The sequence below is a fragment of the Bubalus bubalis genome, chromosome 13, assembly GCF_019923935.1.
Source record: "Bubalus bubalis isolate 160015118507 breed Murrah chromosome 13, NDDB_SH_1, whole genome shotgun sequence".
Taxonomy (NCBI): Eukaryota; Metazoa; Chordata; class Mammalia; order Artiodactyla; family Bovidae; genus Bubalus; species Bubalus bubalis.
The window spans coordinates 22,115,165-22,136,433 of NC_059169.1; the positions used below are offsets into that span (position 1 = coordinate 22,115,165).

The 21,269-nt window shown below is 38.4% G+C and overlaps 1 protein-coding gene and 1 non-coding gene across 2 annotated transcripts in view; one reads left to right on the forward strand and one right to left on the reverse strand.

Moving 5' to 3' along the window:
- GPC6 (glypican 6) overlaps positions 1 to 21,269 on the reverse strand; it is a 1,252,059-nt gene that overhangs the window by 1,193,895 nt on the left and 36,895 nt on the right. The window lies entirely within an intron of this gene.
- Positions 9,571 to 9,642, forward strand: TRNAC-ACA. The gene has a single exon. It is a non-coding gene; the product is annotated as a tRNA-Cys (tRNA).

Here is a 21,269-nt window from a genome sequence, read left to right on the forward strand (position 1 = left end):
CATCAGTACACTCTGCATACATTGTATTACTTATCATTTATTCTATGTATGTTTACTCTGCTTGACCCAAGTATACAGGTATGTGTGCATATGTGTGTATTAGTCGCTCAGTCGTGTCTGACTCTTTGTGACCCCATGGACTGTAGCCTGCCAGGTTCCTCTGTTCATGGAATTCTCCAGGCAAGAATACTGGAGTGGTTGCCATTCCCTTCTCCAGGATCTTCTCAACCCAGGGAGCAAACCTGGGTGTCCTGCATGGCAGGCAGATTGTTTATCATCTGAGCCACCAGGGAAGCCCAAGTATACAGGTATGCAATACCTATCATGTCTTGGAAAGACTATGAATATTTATGAGCCTATTTCTCCGAGTATCATATTATTGTAAAAATGTCATTATGTGGGCTGTCTTACATACTCTAACATATTACTAAACTATACTTTGTTCAGTATCTTTCCTTCAAAAATATTTGTCCCTTTCAAAAACGCTATTCCTTTTCTCAAAATGTGGGCACTCCCCTCAACTCTCAAAAAGCATCTTTCCCTGGAAAAGGCTTTTCATGAAAGAGGAGCTGCGCCTTGAGCAGGACACCAAATCATGAGTCTTCGTAGAAGCGCTCACGTGAGCTAGAAGTTATGCCTCACATGAGCGGGTGGATGCTCTCCACCCACTGGAGAGCATCATTTTTAGGGCACAGGACATCTCCATTTTCATTTTCCCCCAACAAACAAGCCAAAAAATAAACCCAAATACAATAAAACTAATAGTTAGCTATTGGCAAATTTGCTTCAAAGTGCCTTAGAATAACAAAACTGCCTTCTAGCTTAGTGATCACCACTAAGTATTGTCAGTCATGTTTAAGAACTGTGTGTGTGTGTATGTATGTGTGTGTGTGAGTGTGTGTGTGTGTCATTCAGTCATGTTCAACTCTTTGCAACCCCATGGACAGTAGCCCTCCAGGCTCCTCTGTCCATGGGATTTCCCAGGCAAGAATACTGGAGTGGGTACCCATTATTTTCTTCAAGGGATCCTACTGACCCAAGGATCAAACCCATGTTACATCTGAGTCACCAGGGAAGTCCTATTTAAGGATTGCTGCTGCTGCTACTGCTGCTAAGTCGCTTCAGTCATGTCCGACTCTGTGCGACCCCATAGATGGCAGCCCATTAGGCTCCTCTGTCCCTGGGATTCTCCAGGCAAGAATACTGGAGTGGGTTGCCATCTCCTTCTCCAAATTTAAGGATTAGCATTCCTAAATTGAACTAATAAAAGTATATTACAATATTTAATATTTGCAGCATTTTAACTTTTGTATTTTTTGTGGTACCCTGAAAATATTACCATTGTCCTTTCTTTCCAGTATCTTACTAACAAATGTTGGGCAGGAGATAAACTAAAACATACTGTCTTTCACAAGATGAAATCTCTTTGTATGGGAAATACAATTCCACATTTTACTGATGTTGTTTGTGACACGGATGTTAGGGTGTTGTTCATACTAATGTAAACTTGACAGGTAAGTTATGGAAAATAAGTTCATTCTTAATATTTTTGCTATAGGGACAATATTCTAAAAATGAAATGGCGGCTGGACAGAACTGATAAAATGCAAGGGAGACTAAAATGTTCAGGTAATGAAGAGTATAATTTCCCATGGCCTAATGACAAAGAAGTAAAGTATAATATAAAGGAGTCATATAACGCATAAAATAAATAATATATAAAACAAAGAAATTGTCCTAAGACTCCAAGAATCAGAACTATCTAGCAACTGGGTTGAACTGTAGAATGAAAATTAGAAAGGCCCAGTTTTACTTAGCTTAACATATTTTGTTCAGAAACTCACTAAGTATATATGGTACTATTGGTACCATTTGGGTAAAGAAACCAATCAAGAATTGTCTGTTGAGGGTTATATATAGAAAACCAAATTGAAATCAAGACACGATGACAGTTTTTAAATTAATAACATTTATTTTTAGAGCAGTTTCAGGCTCACAGCAAAAATGAGGAAAAAGTACAGACGGTGTTTTTATATCTTCTGTCGCCACACACAAAACCTCCACCAAAATCTAGATTCTGCCACAGAGTGGTGTATTTTTTTAAATTTTTTACTGAAGTATAATTGACTTAAAATGTTTCAGGTTGCACAGCAAACTGACTGAACACACAGACACACCTTTTCAGGTTCTTATCCATTATAGGTTATGACAAGATATTTAAAACAGTTTACGGTGCTGGATGCTAAGTCGCTTCAGTCGTGTCCGATTCTGTGTGACCCCACAGACGCCCACCAGGCTCCGCCGTCCCTGGGATTCTCCAGGCAAGAATACTGGAGTGGGTTGCCATTTCCTTCTCCAATGTGCTGTATAATAGGATCTTATTGTTCACCTATTTTACATATAATAGTGTATGAATCCAAATTCCTAATTTAGACATCTCCAACTTCTCCCCTTCAGTAACTGTTAGTTTTTCTATGTCTATGAGTCTACTTCTGTTCTGTATCATTTTTCTAGATTCCACATATAAGTGATATCATATGATAGACAATGGCATTTTCTAAGTAGAGTCAATGGTCGGTCACTCAACTGATATTGTCAGCACTAAGACACAGATAACAACCTCACAGGTCAGATTTCCAAGGCAGAGGTCTGGCAACCAATATATGGATAAAACAGAAATTGCCAGACTCTTGACTCTAAAAGCTTATAATCCCTGAGTCCATTGTCAACCTAACTGGCTTCAATCTATATCAATGTAATACTTTGTTAGCATTCACATCAGCCATCATGTATCTAATTTTAAATAGTGGTTCCTAATTAATTTTCTCAATAGAGTTGTAATTCTATTGAGTTACAGTTCTCAATAATTTTCTCAAAACTTTGATTGGTTTTTTACTCAAGTGTTTGGCCACAATTAGTATTTCAGGTCACAAAAAAAATGTACAAATTTTAAAAATCACCATCACGGAACATTAATCAATACATCCATAATTATGACCATGCTACTGGGTTCATGGTTTAAAATAAAGACTACTCTTACGCAAACCTTCACACTTTTCGTAAAGACATTTTGTTTACATAAGTAAGCCGATTCTTCACAGCTAAGTTATAAATCTAAAACCATATCCTGTATGGGGATAAAGTTATGAGATCAGTGTGGTTCCCAGAAGTTTTATTTCTGTTGAAGGTTGGAACAAATGACTCATCAAAGTTATACTAATTTTCACAGCAGTGGGTAGTAGGTCTACGCACAGAAGTCTGGTGTAAGATGCATTTAGTCAGACTGGGCAATGATAATTCCAGCGACGGGTTGTGAGAATAGATTCTACCAATCTATGTTGCTTTGAAAATTAGACAATCATAGACCATTATTTGTAAACAATTTCCTGAGTAGCCACAGAGATAGTATCACTGAGATTTCAATCAAATTGTTTGATTACTCTAAAATGAACCAATTTACTAGCTTTATTGTCTCCATTTTTCCCCTCACCATTAAAAAGAAAAATAGGAATGTATTAGCTAATGGTTGCACAGTGCAGATTATTTCTGAACTCCTGGACAGATTGTGGAAATAGCTTTTAATTTATGGTGCCGGGTGTACAAGATTATATCTCAATTCGCTTGTTCATTTATGTTACTTTCCTTTGATTTCAACCCAGCAGCCATTGCCTGCCCTTTTCATTTTTGTGGTTTAAAATAAGTCACATAGAAATACTCCTTATTAGGGGGAAGCATTTAGATGACTTGACAAATTTGCACCTGGATCTTATCAAATCGGCAAATGGTTCTGCATGATCGCCAAGTCTGTTACACTGACCATCCCACTTCATTTAGAGTCCAGACCAAACTCTATGAAACAAAAATGAGGGAACCCACGTACTGACTCCAGAAACCCTACTACAGTCAGCTTCTTGCTAAGTACACTTCCAAATGATGATGCTTAGTTCTAAATAGACGTTTCTTTACTTTGTGAGTCCACATGACAACAAATGATATCTTCCAAAAGAGGTGCTATTTTTTTTCATGAAATACCAGTGTTGCATGACCAACCAAAATGACAGATTCAGAAAACGTAAAAGAAACGTCAATATTTATTTTCAGACTGTGCTGCTCACCTCTTGATCCTGAAAGCAATGAAAGCTGTCCACATAAACAAATCCTTTTATATAGATTGGAATTCACATCAATTTGAAATGGCTCGAAAGTACCAAATAAAATCTGCCTGGACTCTGTTTATAGAATCTGCTCACCTAAATTGAAAAGCAGAATTCTGCATACAAGTTTAATCAACAGAGTGTAGTTTTCCATATACATATAGGTTTTTATCTCTGTAAGTGGATATATGGATACAGATTTTTATCTGTATCCAGCTGTTAGTAATTCAGGCGTATAAATACATATGTACTATACACAGAGAGTGCACATCATTTTTATTTCTAAAAAAGGATCATTACCTTCCTAAAAATACTTATAAATTTGTTTATTTCACCCTTTGGTTGTCAGTGTGTTAAAAATAATCAGTTTCATGACATTCTTATATCTTCATGGTATCTTTCAATGTTTCCTCATATTTTGAAAGTGTTTGAGTTTCAAGGTAGATATTACTAACTGCGTTTTACAAATGGGAATACTGACATGAAGAAAGATTCAATGACTTGGGATAGAAGGGGACTCAAGCATTGTGCTGCCCGGGCAAGGGCTCCTCCCCTTGTCACCTGTTGTTCTGTATGGAAGATGTTGTGCTGTGAGCATTATTAAAGCTACTGGTATTCATTACACTAGGATTTCAACATAGTACAAACAAATCTACTGAGCAAAATCATATAACAACATTGCTATCTGGGAAGATTATCACTCCAACCTTGACATTTTTTATTTTCCATTTTAGACCAAAATGAGAAAGTCCAAATAGTCAGAAGGCCGTGTTCAGATTCTCACTTTAGTGTCCTCAGCAACACAGCTCTCTGTTGCTTATTTCATCAGCATAACTGGCTTGCGGTTACAGACTGTTCTATACAGGCTGTATGAAGATTAACATTTGTCCATCAGGTGGTTTAACCACACTTTGTGGAAATCACCTCTAGAACCATCGATCACCTTAGCAGGCTAGGTATTTAGTGCTGAGCTTCTGTGCATGGGGGAAAAAAAGAAGCCTACAGAAAACGGAGATCAGACATCAAATCTTCTATTCTTCATTTTTCATATACATATTGTTTAAAATTCACCAAAGCATTTTTAATCCATATAAAACAATTTGTGATATCAGATGCTATTATAAAAGACTATTCTTAAGGTAAATGCCATTGTATAGTGTTGATACTAACTTTTTTTTTTAATTTTATGAAGGCCCTTTTTAGGAAAACCAGTGAAAATTTTCATGTTATCCATATACTAAATACCTCAAATGTCTGAAATAAAATCTGTCCCAAAGAGATTCTTTCATCATCTTCACAGAATCCCTAGATTAGAACCCTTGATTAGCAAAACGAAAAAGAAAGTTTTTTTTGAGATTTAGAGGAGATATTAATGTTAATTAAATCTCTTTTATCTGGATTGATTAATGCAATTCATTATTCACTACTCCTCTGGACAGATGTGTTAAATTACAGTTGATACAGAATACTGCTCATAGTTTATTTGATCACGTTACTTCAGCCTTAAAAATATCCACACTTGAAATGAAGAGAGAGTACACAGATTTCTAAAGTTTTTCCTGCTCAATATTTTTTGAGAAGGATCAGCATCAAATGATGTGACTGTCTTATTTTGAATATGTTTCTACTAATTATCCTTTGTAATTATTTCAATTTTACAAGTAGTATTACTTGGCAGCTTCAAAGTATGGGCATATGAGAATCTCTGATACCAAACAGCTTATTCCAAATAATTTACAGATGCATTTTATGAAGGAGGGCATTTCTGAAAATTTTACTTAAAATCAAAATTGATGATACTTAATGATAGTTTAATAAAATGCAATAAATTCAAGAGATTGCTTAAGACCAAATCATGATGATGGTATTCAGTTGCCATCACTGAAGAGTTTTTCCCATAGGGATATCTGAACAAAATTCAAATTATAGGAAAACTTTAAAAAAAAATCCTATCCTTAAAAATGTATTATTTTTAAATGAGAAGAAACTTTCAAAGCATTATCAAAGAGTCCTTTAAATACACCCTTTAATGAACTGTGCAAGTGAATCAAACATATGGATATCATTTTCCTTATAATGCGTATGGGTAAAAGTTACAGGAAATATCATTACCGAAATGTGTTGCAGACTTGATTACACCTTTTAATATTTGAAAAATAGTTTGATGTGTTTTATATAAGCAACATGTGCCACATTCCTAATTATTACTCAATTCCATATTTCCTCTGTCATATCTTTAGATTATGTTGAGGTGATGATAATGTTCTTCAAGATGAAAAGATGCATACTCAGTAACAGATGAATGACCAGGCCTTTCCTTACACACTGGCTTTTTTAAGAGTGAGAAAAGAGCTGGAAGAGCTGCTGGCTAGTTTGCTGGGTGAGGAGAGACACCAGACAGGGAGGCTTTCTGGGAGGTTCAGCCTCAACCTTGAACCAGTCTCCCAACCCCCACCCCCGAAGGGGTGCAAAGGCCTCTGCCTTTTATGTCACTGGCTCCCTTTTGGCCAAAATAGCCTCATGGAATTATTTTACATTCTCATGGTGACTTTTTAATTACCTAGATCATATTATTAAGTTATAATTCAGCTTATTTTATATCACTAAACACTAAGTATTAGGAAGGAGGAAAGAAGGAAGGGAGGGAGAGAGGCAGGGAGGGAGAAAGAGAGGAAGAAAGTATCAATATAACCCAGCTTTCACCACAACTACCCACGTGCTTGGAAGGCAGGGAAGGAAGGCCAGCCTTCTCCAATTTGTGAGGGAAAAAAATATTACAAGAGATATCGGTAACTGGCATCATGAACAGCCTCTTGAGGACCAGGATTTAGAAGATTCCAATATCCTCTGAGCTTTGTTCGACCTCCGACGGTGTTGGGACTGCCTCTCTGAGTGTACAGAATCACTGACTTGAGATGTCCTTTGTGTTCTGTGCCTCTATTTTTTAGGGCTATGTCTGCTTCCCTGATGGGTCTTCTGTGTACAATTTTCTGCCCTCTCCAAGCTGCCAACTTTTGGTACCTTCAAACATACCTGTTGTCTCCTAACATTTTTACCTTTCTCATATAGGTTTGATTTATGTAGTATGCATTTACACTGATAATACTAAAGGAGATATATCTATACTTCAACAAGTTTTTAAATGTCCTTAAAGGTAGTAATTTTCACATTTTTTGATATGGCCTAGAAAGAACCAACCCAAGCTTTGCAACTTTTTAATCAGGGTTTTAAAGGATGTCATTATTGCTACTTTCCTCTACTTATCATCAAACACGCTTGTGTTTGTGTTCACACACAAACATGCACACATATATACACACCTCATCTATATACATACATACACATCCCCCAGAAGATAATTTCTCAATTTTGATGGCAAAACTAATTATAGATATTGATTTTCTAACAACAGAGTGAAGTGAAGTGAAGTCGCTCAGTCGTGTCCAACTCTTGGCGAACCCGTACACTGTAGTCTACAAGGTTCCTCCGTCCATGGAATTTTCCAAGCAAGAGTACTGGGTGGGTTGCCATTTCCTTCTCCAGGGGATCTTCCTGACCCAGGGAACCAGGGTCTCCCACATTGCAGGCAGACGCTTTACCGTCTGAGCCAAAGTATGTTAAAGATATAAACAGAACCATGATTTACAGTTTAGTTGCAAACTAAGGCTACAGTATGCAAAAATATCATTGCTTAGCTTATGAAATTATTTCCTATTCCAAATATTAGTAATATAGCATAGTAATAAGGATTGTATAACTACTTCAAGAAAAGTCAATGTTTACACCTTTATTTTTATCTATAAATAACTGGAAGGAATTTTTTTTTTCAAATCAATAACTTTTAAACTTTTTCTAGGGTTCAGTTCAGTTCAGTTCAGTCGCTCATTCATGTCTGACTCTTTTCTAGGGTTACTGAAGTATAATTGATACATAAAATTTTAATTTAAAAAAATATTAAGGTTAAGAGGCTATGGGTGATGGGATTATCAGTGATCTTAATTTTCTTCTCTGTATAACAGTTACAAAATTCTTTGCAATAAGCATGTACTTATCCAAAGATAAAGACCGAATCCTTAACATAACTCACCTGACCCACTGGTCTTGAATCTCTCCCTGTACAATCCATGGAATCCATTCATTTCCTTAAAGAGACCTCAGAGCCTCCGAAGCTGCTATTCCTTTTCATTGGAAGGTTTCCTCTTATTCCATCTTTAGTAAACACCTACTCAAACCTTCAGCTGAGTCCAGACATTTACTTTCACAAGTCTTTCCTCACTTCCCAGACCAGACAATGTTCCTCAGTAAAGACACTGCACCATCCTCTACTTCTCTGGGACAGTATTACTGTAATTTATACTCATACATTCATTTCAGTAGTGTTTTATTTCTCTATGTCATAAGCTTCACGAAGCTCAATTTTGCTCAGCCTTGCATCTCCAGCACTTGGCGTGTAAGAGGTACTTGCCAAGTATTTATTAGTAAAATGGAGTGAATGTTTTTATTACATTATATGTTAAAATAGCCATGAGATTTATGCATTTACTACATGATTCTTAGACAAATCTGAGGTTAGAAAAGTGTTAATTACACAAATGCATTGTATAATGATTTCACTAGAAATCTGACAAATATATGAAATACAGGGCCATACATCAAAAAGTGTCTCCTATTACTAACATTACTGCCAGTGAATAAAGAGAATGTCAAATGACTACAATGAATATACTAAAGAATTTCATTTGTTGAGACATTTCTGCTCATTAATCCTGATAAAAACTATTAAATATTCTCTGTAGCTCAGACAAAGCAGCTAACTACTGGTATAAATCTTCATAAGCCTCTAAAAGAACTTAAAAGACATAATAAACCCTATTTGTAAGACATACACATGATTTGAGGTTGGCTTAGTTTGGGTGTCCAATTAAAATTACTGCTAACTGCATTGCGACTATACCCTGGGGGACTTACTCTGTGACTCAAACTCAACTGTCTTGCTGTTTTCTTCCGCTGTAAAGTATACCCTTTTAAACATAAAATCAGACTTACTTGCTTAACAAAAGCACTAAACTATATGTTTTAATTTGCCATCTGCAAGAAGTTAAACTTTGTTATTTCAAATGCACAAAGCTAGTAAGCTAAGAACATTCAACACAAAAAGCATTACCTTCAGAGAATATGAACATCAATGTACAACTGTCAATTCTTGATCATCCATTTTGGAGATTTTGTCTACTTTGTAGGAATCTGAAATTGCAGGTGGGCTTTCTGCAATCTATTTGTTGAGCTATAGACTTCCTCCAATTTGTTATAGGCATTAGGAATACCAATTAAATATTAATCAAATGAAAGGAAATATCAGAAAGAGGGTAAATGTAATAGCAGCAGTCATATTTATCCAAATATATGAAGACATACTTCCCTGGTGGCTCAGACGGTAAAGCATCTGTCTACAATGCAGGAGACCCAGGTTCGATCCCTGGGTTGGGAAGATCCCCTGGAGAAGGAAATGGCAATCCACTCCAGGACTATTGCCTGGAAAATCCCATGGGCAGAGGAGCCTGGTAGGCTACAGCCCATGGGGTTGCAAAGAATCGGACAAGACTGAGTGACTTCACTTTATGCTATGCTCAATCGTTCAGTCGTGTCCAAATCTTTGCAACCCCAGAGACTATAGTCTGCAAGGCTCCTCTGTCCATGGGATTATCTTGGCAGGAATAATGGAGTGGGTTGCCATTTCCTCCTCCAGAAGGTCTTCCCAACCCAGGGATTCAACAATGCATATCCTGAGATACCTGCATTGGCAGGGTTCTTCACCACCAAGCCACCAGCCAAGACATGAAGACACATTGTTGTTCAGTCCCTAAGTCGTGTCCAACTCTTTCCGACCCCATGAACTGCAGCACTCCACTTTCTCCCTGAGTTGGCACAAACCCATGTCCATTGGGTTGGTTATATCAAGTATCAAATTAAAAAACAGAGATATTACTTTGCCAACAAAGGTCCATCTAGTCAAAGCTAGATGTGAGATGTGAGATCTGAGATGTGAGAGTTGGACTGTGAAGAAAGCTGAGCACTGAAGAACTGATGCTTTTGAACTATGGTGCTGGAGAAGACTCTTGAGAGTCCCTTGGATAGCAAGGAGATCCAACCAGTCCATCCTAAAGGAAATCAGCCCTGAATATTCACTGGCAGGATTGATTCTGAAGCTGAAACTCCAATACTTTGGCCACCTGATGTGAAGAACTGACTCATTTGCAAAGACCCTTATGCTAGGAAAGATTGAAGGTGGAAGGAGAAGGGGACAACAGGACGAGATGGTTGGATGGCATCACCAACTCAATGGACATGAGTTTGAGTAAGCTCCTAGAGTTGGTGATGGACAGGAAAGCCTGGTGTGCTGCAGTCCATGGGGTTGCAAGGAGTCGGATACGACTGAGTGATTAAACTGAACTGAACTGAAAGTTCTTTATTACCTACCATTTGAAATTACCCATGATCAAGTGGAACTGAACAAAGACCACACACGTTATTTCTCACATGCATTAAACTACTGACTTCTCCCTTCCAGCTTTTTACTGTTTTCTTTTGTTCTCTGCAAATCATGAAAATTAACATTCCATCCTTCTGAACAAAACCACACATCATATCTGTTTGTATCAACTGTTCCTTCTCCATTGGTCTATATCAGTGCTTCTATTTATCAAACTCTGGAATGAGTTACTGATAGCAGATGACAGCAGCTCACCCCTGGAAGATTAACCCGTCCTTTATTTTCTGGAAAAAATTGAGGCCACCCAGTGTGACCTTTCTTAACATTTTGTTTTCCTTAATCTCAAAAATCTCACTGTTCTCTCTATTTTAGCTTATTTTCTATCAGCAAAACAAAACAGTAACAGCAAAAAATCTTCCTAGTTTGGGGCTAGAGACAGATAAAGTTAAGAAAAAAACAGAGTACCAAAGCCTCTTCCACCATAGTGGGTAATCAATTCAAAACATCTAAAATTTTAAAGTTAATTACCAAAAAAATTAAAACTATTGTCTCTGTGGAAAGAGATACAGGAATGGCAGCAGGTAATTTTTCTGCATAAAGTATTTTAATGTTTAAACTATGCTATAATTTTAAAATAAAATTATTTCTTCTGTCTAGCAAAAATTAATTTCCCTAGTCAGTATATTCAAGTTCAAATACATACTTATATTAAGTACTATACATATATACAAAGTATATTAGGGTTTCCCCAATGGCTCAAGTGGTAAAGAGTCCACAATGTGGGAGATGCAGGAGACGCAGGTTCAGTCCCAGGGTAGGGAAGCTCCCCTGGAGAAGGAAACAGCAACCCACTCCAGTATTCTTGCCTGGGAAATCCCATGGACAGAGGAATCTGGTGGGCTACAGTCCATAAGGTCCCAAAGAGTCAGACACAACTGGGCATGCATGCATTCTTTCATTCATTCATTCATATAAAGTATATTAACAGTATATACAAATATTTAAGTGTACATATAGATATATTTACCTATAAGTATATAGTACATTTAGGAGAAGGCAATGGCAACCCACTCCAGTACTCTTGCCGGGCAAATCCCATGGATGGAGGAGCCTGGTAGGCTGCAGTCCATGGGGTCGCTAGGAGTCGGACACGACTGAGCAACTTCATTTTCACTTTTCACTTTCATGCATTGGAGAAGGAAATGGCAACCCACTCCAGTGTTTTTCCCTGGAGAATCCCAGGGACAGGGGAGCCTGGTGGGCTGCCATCTATGGGGTTGCACAGAGTCGGACACGACTGAAGCAATTTAGCAACAGCAGCATATAGCATATTTAAGGACAGAGTCTAGAGACAAAATTGACTGGAAGCTTTTTTCACTCTAAACCATGAGTTAGATCATCTGAGATGGGCAGGATGGGGAATTAGAACCATAAGAGGAATTTTTCATAGAACACTCCCAGCCCCTTTCTCTATAGGGTCTCAGAGGGCTATCAGAATCTGGCAATGGAAGATGATGCTTTTGGTTTGAAAATCACCCAAAATGGTTCTGATAGAGTCTCCTGAGTTAAGAACTTTCTTCTCCACCATGCTGAGGATGATTTTCACAGAAAATTCACAGCTTTATCTCCTTAGCTCAAGGGAAACAGATAAGCCTATTCTGAGTAGGGACTTTTGTTTCTTCCATGCTTCCTCAAAAAAAAAAAAAAAAAAAAACTTAAAAATCTGATTATCCTAGGAGAAAACAATCTAAAAATATTTCTTCATTTTATTGAACATTGATCCCATTAAATGATGTACCTTAACCTTTCACCATCAGAGGTTATAAAAAGTTCAGAGTAAAGGCTCAATTCAAAATTAACTTTCTAGTAAATATTATCACTTCCTGTTAATTCTATTTCACTCAGGGTGACTGTATTTGTACATATATCAACGTATAAAAATGAATGGCTAGATTGGCTCTATATAACCCACCTTTCTAACCTTTCCACCCAGTACCCACCCACAAGAAACCACAGACTCTCCAATTCCACACTGCCATTACACTTGCCAGCCAAAGTGAAGAAAGTCACAGAGGAAATTCAGAATTGGTTCCACTGCACTGAGCAAGAGAGCTCATTAGCTGATGTGGACTAAGCTAATGCCTGAAGAACAATCAATCACATCAGATGAAAACCACTGAATTGTTTGCATTTTCAAATGCAAGTATAAACCTGGGGAAAAGACCACAGTCATACACAACAGGAGAGCCTACAGGACATGAGAAGACTGGGGACCCAGTGAGGCCAGAACACGGACCACTGACACTGTTCTGTTCTCTTTCCATGGGCAGACTTCCCCCAACCACTTTCTAGAGTCACCGCTATACAAAAGGCTCAACGTTTTGTCCAACCCGTGGGAGCTGCCTTGAGGAGTGATGACTGAAGAATCACTTGGGGTCCCCAAGAAATGATAGTCGATGCTTCCCCTTTTTCTGTGGTGAGAAAAAGAGAGCAGCGAAAAAGGCTAGTCTCCAAAGGATGAAGTGAACTTTAAGTAACTTGTAGGAAATGGTGAGGGACAGGGAGGCCTGGCATGCTGCAGTCCATGGGGTTACAAAGTCAGACGCGATGGGGCAACTGAACAACAGAAGCAAGCTAGCCACTTGGGTGAATTGATAACCACTTAGAAAATCACATTCATTACCAAGAATACTGGAGTGAGTAGCTTTTTCCCTTCTCCAGCGGATCTTCCCAACCCAGGAATCGAACTGGGGTCTCCTGCATTGCAGAGGGATTCTTTACCAACTGAGCTATCAGGGAAGCCCTTTATAAAGTTTAGAGGTATCGTGATGGCATTGGCATCAACAAATAAATACAGAATAAATTCAATTCAATGTGCATATCTTTTTTTCTTTTTGTAGTCTATATACTGAACAGCACAATTTTCTAAGTCAGTGGTTTCAAAATAGCTGAATATTGAAGATTTTTCATTTAAAGCGCTTTCTTGACAAATTACCATCAGCAGTTAGTACAGTGAGATTTAACACTGAGCTATTACAACTAATTATTTAGGGTTGTTTCTTATATATTTTAGTAATTCCTTTCAACTAGAGAGGAATCTTTTCTCTGCTTTCAAAACTTCAATCTGTTTTCCAGATAAGCCCCATGCTAGGCTTCTGTATTCTGGCCTTCTTTCCACCTAGTAAGTGGATATGTGATGTGGAATCTGGGGACCAAATGCTGGTTCAAAACCTGTTCTGACCATGGACAGGTTATGCAGTCTTTCTGGATCTCCTTACATGTTAAAATGAGGGTCATAACATCTGTCTGAGAGAATTTGCTCAGTCACATGTGTAAAGCACACTTTGCTGGGCATTCCCGAACAGAGCCCACCTGGTTGGCAGTAATGATTGGGTTATATCATGTTAGATATTCTGCACAATATAAAAATATTAATACTACATATATTACATGCCTGCATGCTAAGTCACTTCAGTCGTGTCTGACTCTTTGCAACTCTATAACTGTAGCTTGCCAGGCTCCTCTGTCCATGGGATTCTCCAGGCAAAAATACTGGAGTTGGTTGCCCTGCCCTCCTCCAGGGAAACTTCTCAACCCAGGGATCAAATCCGCATCTCTTATGTCTCTTATATTGGCACGCAGCTTCTTTACCACTAGCACCACCTGGGAAGCCCATATATATTACATATATTTTAATTCAGTATATATTTCAGTATATATTTTGTGCCTACCCATGTACACCATTCATCCACGTGGGATGTATAAATTCCAAAAAGAGAAGCATGGGGGGGATACCCAATATGTCATGTTAGGTGTCGCTATTCATTTTGTTTATTTTGCATCTTTGTAGGAATTCTTAGAGCCCTGGGCCAGTTCCATTATTTTGTCCCAGATAAAGAACAACAACAAAACAATGTTTAAAAAATAAACCCACAGACAGGAGATTATCACATGCATACAAGGAATGGGATGTCTGTGATGCTAAGTTTACCTAAGGAATTAACATTGGTCTAGGCCTGTTCCTGGCAGCAGGAACAGAAAGTGGGCGACTTTCTTTACACTTCCTCGAGACAGAGCTTTGTTCTGATCCTTCTGCCTGAGAGTCTGAGGACTCTGGGGAATGATAAGCATGTTAAAGAAGTCTCACCTCAGACACAGGGGTGAAAAGACGCATTCAGGTGAATCACAGGATAATCCCTGACTTAGCACCACCCTCCAACACAGGCCACCTGGTGCATTTCAGACTCAAGTAGGTATCATTATGCCTCTCAATTCATCCAGTCAGGCTAGGCATTTGCTTCAATATTCATACATTCAGCCAATTTGTGTGTGTGTCTATCATTGTGAAATTGACCACAGATCATAATCAAACAATTCATTTAAGATACTATTAATGATAGGACTTTTCCGTTACAAACCTCAAACATTGGAATACAGGAAACAAAGTTTTTTTATTTCCTTTCTTTACGATCTCTAAAGAAACAAAGTACTGGATTTAGCAAATTCTTTCTTCTCCTCTCTACACTAGGAAATAGAGTTAAATCATTTTAAAGATAAAGAGAGATGAATAGCCCACTGCCCTGCCTCACGGTGAATTTTATAACCCTATACTCTCAATCACACATTGAAACCTTATACTTTGCTCATTCTTTATTCTAAAAAGTGCTTTTCAAGTTACACAACTGAATATGAGTGTCCCTAAAATGGTAATGTTTAGATGTTAATTAAAAGATGGCTCTGTAATCAAATGAACTGAGGAAATTTTAGGAAATAAAGGAAACCAGATTAAAGAGGCTACTGCATGGCAGTATCACAAGGAGCCTTTCACATGCAAAGGGAACAAGGACTCCCTAAAAAGATGACTTCTAAGCCCACTGGATAGGTCTTAAAAAACTCTCTGCACCTATAGCTTAGTCGGTAATGAATCCACCTGCAATGTAGGTGACCTGGATTCAGTTCCTGAGTTGGGAAGATCCCCTGGAGAAGGAAATGGCAACCCACTCCAGTATTCTTGTCTGGGAAATCCTCTGGACAGAGGAGCCTGGCGGGCTACAGTCCATGAGGTCGCAAGAGTCAGAAGCGACTTAGTGACTAAACCACAACCAACTACTTTAAAAAGTATCTTAGAAACTTCTGCTCCAGACCAATAGTTCTCAAAGTGTGGTCCCCAGGTCCAGAGCATCATCAGTATCACCGGGAGACTTGTTAACAAGACAAATCCTCAAGTATCTCTCTTAACCTACTGAGTCAGCAGCTCTGGAGCTTTGGCCCAGGATTCTGGATGAAGAAGCTCTCCAGGTGATTCTGATACACACTTGAGTTTTAGAACCACTAATGCAGGGAGACCATTCTTCTCCGCAAAAGTGAAGACACGGTTTCCACAATCATCTTAGAAAAGAAAGGGTTTTAAAATTAAAGTCAATCTTTAGTAACAAGCACTTTTAAAAAATATATTGCTTCTTTTCTTACTTAAACCCAGCTTGATTCAGAGAAGTATCTACCGCTTTACAAATTATAGAAAATGTTTTCATTGACCCTCTCACGGTTTTACTGTTTTCCTTTAGCAAGGCGCAATTTCTGACCCAGATTTAAAGAAAATTAGTACCTGGTTTGGTTGTGTAGAAATCAAAATGAAAATGTTACTTAGTATTACATGACCCAGATTTCATATATGACTCTAATTCACATAGATAAAAGCAGAAATAAAAACTAATGTTCAAGGACTTCCCTGGTAGGCCACTGGTTAAGACTCCATGCTTCCACTGCAGGGAGTGCGGGTTCAATACCTGGTTGGGAGACTAAGATCCCACATGCCTCACGGTATGGCCAAAAAAAAAAAAAAAAAATCTAATGTATCAATATATCTTTTTTAAAATGTTTGTCTATGAAGTATCTAAAGTAGTCAAAATCACAAAAACAGAATGTAAAAAGAAGGGAAAACTAGTGTTTAACAGGCATAGAATTTGAGTTTTACGAGATGAAAACATTCTAGCGGTCTATTGAACAACTATGTGCATATACCTAATGCTACTGAGCTATACACTTTAAAAATGTTTTAGATGGAAAATGTAATGTTATGTGATTGAAACCACAATTAAAAATAAACAAACATTTTTTGAAAAATATGTCTCTATTCAACTCATACAGTGAAACTGAATCATTATGAAACTTCCTAACTGTTGGAAACAGCATTATTACAATATCAATATACTCTACCGAGGAACTACAGTACTGAAAGAAAAGACTTAATTCACTGGAACACAATATAAACTTATTTTCAAAATAAGTAGTGATTAAAAAGTGAAGAGCACAGCATGGAGGGGCTAAACTCTAATATTATGTTAGAAACACAAACATGAAAACCCTTAATGTGAATAAAAGAAACTTTTCCTACTCCAAATTTCTTCCACAAGCTTCTATTGAATGCCAGGCCCTGAGCTTACCAATGGCTGGGGAGACAAAAACAGAAGAGATAAAAGATTCCTGCCTTTTGGAAGCTTATAGTACTTTGGAAAGATATATACAAAAACTTACAAAAAGTTCTCCAGAAACCACAGTTGAACAATTATTCCTTAAAATAAGGTGAAAGACAATCCAAAAAGTAAATATTAAAAAAAAAAAATTAACCAAAGTCTTTGTCAATGTATGTTTCCACAGTATATCATTTATGTTCTAGGAATCTCTGAACATTTCAAGTTCAAGCTCAGACTGGGATATGAAGGAAATGAATTATAATAAAGACACCTTAGTTTAGCTTAAATAGACAAGATTTTTGAAAAGTAAAAAGCATTTATTATAAGCTTCTAATGCCTCCAGCATAATTTCACAATTCTCTACCAGCATTGATCATTGCTATTTGTATAGTGCCTGACAGTTCATAAAGCACTTTCCTTGATGTTATTTCACTTGATCCTTACAACTGTTAATTAGGCTGGCAGATACTATCTTCATCATTTTATAAATGAGATGCTGAGATAGAGGGAGATGAAGCAACTTGGTGCTAACGGTCACCAGGCTATTGCTTGCAAAACCAGCACGAAAAACCAGGCCATCTTTTCATTGCATTACTATATTTTATTTGGGAATTCCTTTGCTTACAGTAAAATTACAGGAAAACCTTTGCAAAGGATCATAACTCAACTAATAATTAACCCAAAATTATGTAACTAGAGTCTGTATAGGGTTGCATACAGTATAAGGTTACAGGCTATATCACAGGGAGAGACTTTTGGGGGAAAATTTCCTTCCCTCAGTTTCTCTTCTCTCCACAGAACCATGTAATGAGCATGGTTATAAGTATTTTAGAAGCACTATCATCTTTTTCCTTAAAAATGCTGAAATGTGGATGTGATTTGTATGAAGCAGAGTATAAGGGACATAAAATAGAAAGTTTTCATTGAAAACCACCTAGAAGGCTGACAGGAAAAATGATAAGCTGGAAAGACACAAGAACAATCTTGCCCAAGAAGTCTCAGCGTGGACATTGCCATTATATGACGACAGAAACCCCATCCATGCAGTGAGGCTTCCATTAGCCCTTGCACTCTACATCCCAGTGTCTCCCACGGAAGATGCAACAGCTGGCAGCAAGCCCTGAGCTCCATGAGTGGCCACTGCCACTCCATCTATTACCCTTCAGAGGAGTCTTGACATCCAGGCATTCCCATGACCAGAGTTTTCTTCCTCCATCAATTCTAGGGAAGCTCATCTTGACACGTCCTTCTCCATGACCAACCCCCAATGTATGCGTAAGCCTGAACGTGCATGTGTGCACACTGCATACCCCCTGAATTCAAGGCCTAAACGCAAAAGATCCATAAACTCACTGCTGAAAAAGCCAAAGCTTCAGGCATTTTTTAAGTTGTAAGCTCTTGACTAACCTCAGGGTATAACAGTCTCATACATCAATGGTAAAAAGGATCCCAGTTAGTTTATTTGACTTTTCACCACCCAAAATGAAAAAGCTTAAGCATAGTTACCTCTGGTGTCAGGAAGAAACTTAAGGACTTACTTTTTCATCTTCTCAAACCATCCTTGGCTCTTGCTTGACTAAAAATAAATGTTTTCACCTTGGTCATTATAAAGTACTTAAAAATGTTCCTATCTGTTATGGGCCATATTGTTCCTCTCCCAGAAAAACTCATGTGTTAAAGCTCTAACCCCTAGGACCTCAGAATGTGACTGGATTTGGAGAGAGGTCCTTTAGAAAGGTGATTAAGCAAAAATGTGGCCAGTAGGTGGGCCCTGATCCAATATGAAAGGTGTCCTTATCAGAGGAAGTGGACACACAGAGAGACACCAAAGATGCGGGCGTACAGGAAAAAAAAGACCACGTGAGGACACAGCAAGAAGGTGGCCCTCTGCAAGCCAAGGAGAGAGGCCTTCAGTTCAGTTCAATCGCTCAGTCGTGTCCGACTCTTTGCGACCCCATGAATTGCAGGACGCCAGGCCTCCCTGTCCCTCACCAACTCCCGGAGTTCACTGAGACTCACGTCCATCGAGTCAGTGATGCCATCCAGCCATCTCATCCTCTGTCGTCCCCTTTTCCTCCTGCCCCCGATCCTTCTCAGCATCAGAGTCTTTTCCAATGAGTCAACTCTTCGCATGAGGTGGCCAAAGTACTGGAGTTTCAGCTTTAGCATCATTCCTTCCAAAGAACACCCAGGGCTGATCTCCTTCAGAATGGACTGATTGGATCTCCTTGCAGTCCAAGGGACTCTCAAGAGTCTTCTCCAACACCACAGTTCAAAAGCATCAATTCTTCGGCACTCAGTTTTCTTCACAGTCCAACTCTCACATCCACACATGACCACTGGAAAAACCAGAGCCTTGACTAGACAGACCTTTGTTGGCAAAGTAATGTCTCTGCTTTTCAATATGCTATCTAGGTTGGTCATAACTTTTCTTCCAAGGAGTAAGCGTCTTTTAATTTCATGGCTGCAGTCACCATCTGCAGTGATTTTGGAGTCCAAAAAAACAAAGTCTGACACTGTTTCCACTGTTTCCCCATCTATTTCCCATGAAGTGATGGGACCAGATGCCATGATCTTCATTTTCTGAATGTTGAGCTTTAAGCCAACTATTTCACTCTCCTCTTTCACTTTCATCAAGAGCTTTTTAGTTCCTCTTCACTTTCTGCCATAAGGGTGGTGCCTTAGAAGAAACCAATATGCCCAGAACAGACTTGATCATGAACTTCCAGCCTCCAGAACAGTGAGCAAACACAATTCTGCTGCATACACCAACCAGTCCAGTATTTTGCAATAGAAGCCTTAGCAAACTAATATACCAACTGAAATCTGTGTTCCCACTAGTACCATGGTAGAGGTCTGTTGACTTCCTCTTTGCTCTCTAGTCAGAGTTTCTAAAGAATGAAGCTCTCGTCTCATTTCTATGCCTCATAAAATCGTGTAATGTTTAAAACAAAAGGATCCTTGGGTACATGTTGCAAATGTGCACATACCAGGATCAATGACAAAAGAAACCATTTCATGTACCCAATTAAGGTCTTAAATGAACCATTTTTAGAAAAATAACCATTAAGAACTTTAAAACAGTCTTTCCCCTGATGAGATGAAAAGAGTTTCAATGTATTACTGCATCTGTTTGCAACATGTCAGAGTTGGCAGACAGGTTAGTCTCTAATCAGAAGAGGCTTGCAGTTGGAAAGCAGGACGTGTAATACTCCTCAATATTTTGCCTGATTAAGTGCTTAAATTTGAAAAGTTTGAACAGACAATCAAAATCTGTGAATATGTGATCTTGTGATTAAATTTCCCCAGTGTCTAACCCCAAATCCTCACTAATTCCCTATACAACATTTTCCCTTAGTGTTTTATGCAGTCTTAGATAAGAATCCCAGGGACAGGGGAGCCTGGTGAGCTGCCGTCGATGGGGTCACACAGAGTCGGACACGACTGAAGTGACTTAGCAGCAGCAGATAAGACTCTAATTTGGGAGGCAATATTTGTATGTTAAAGCACTCTGAAAACATAGGAAATTGTTATACCAAAATTAGAAATAACTGCATTACTAATTCAAACCCTGGTTACATTGCTTACTTGTATTGATCAATTTGTAGTCATATGCTTCACTTTCAGATCCCTGCGTCAGAATTTATGTAAATACTCTGAAGCTATATTTGATACACAAGCTTCCATTTTGTCAATGGCTTTAGGAATTATCTGGATTGCAATGTTTATATCAAAGGTTTCTAAATGCTTTTACCTAAAGCCCTAGCTGTTTTGGAAGGAGAAAGTTGTCAATCAGTGTTTTCCAGACAATACCTTCATTGTCTTAGGGGAGAGCAGGTGAGACAGGGAGACACACCAAACTGATCATTAAATCAATTTCACGTAACTTAACAGAGTTAAAAATTGAGTAAAACAGAAGATAACACTGAGTGATTCAAGGTCTACAGTGCAAGTACAAGTCTCTCCCCTGTAGCATTAAAGCATTCAGACTCCAGGCATCTCTTGACCCCGTGGGCACAACTACCCAGGGAAGGAGGAAGTATTGTCACCCCTGGTGAGAAATAGACAAGGAATCCAGCTTGCAGTGCAAACTCTGGCCTTTCCCTTGAATGAATCTGCTTTCTGTTCGGCGTTCTGCCCAGAGGGAAAAAA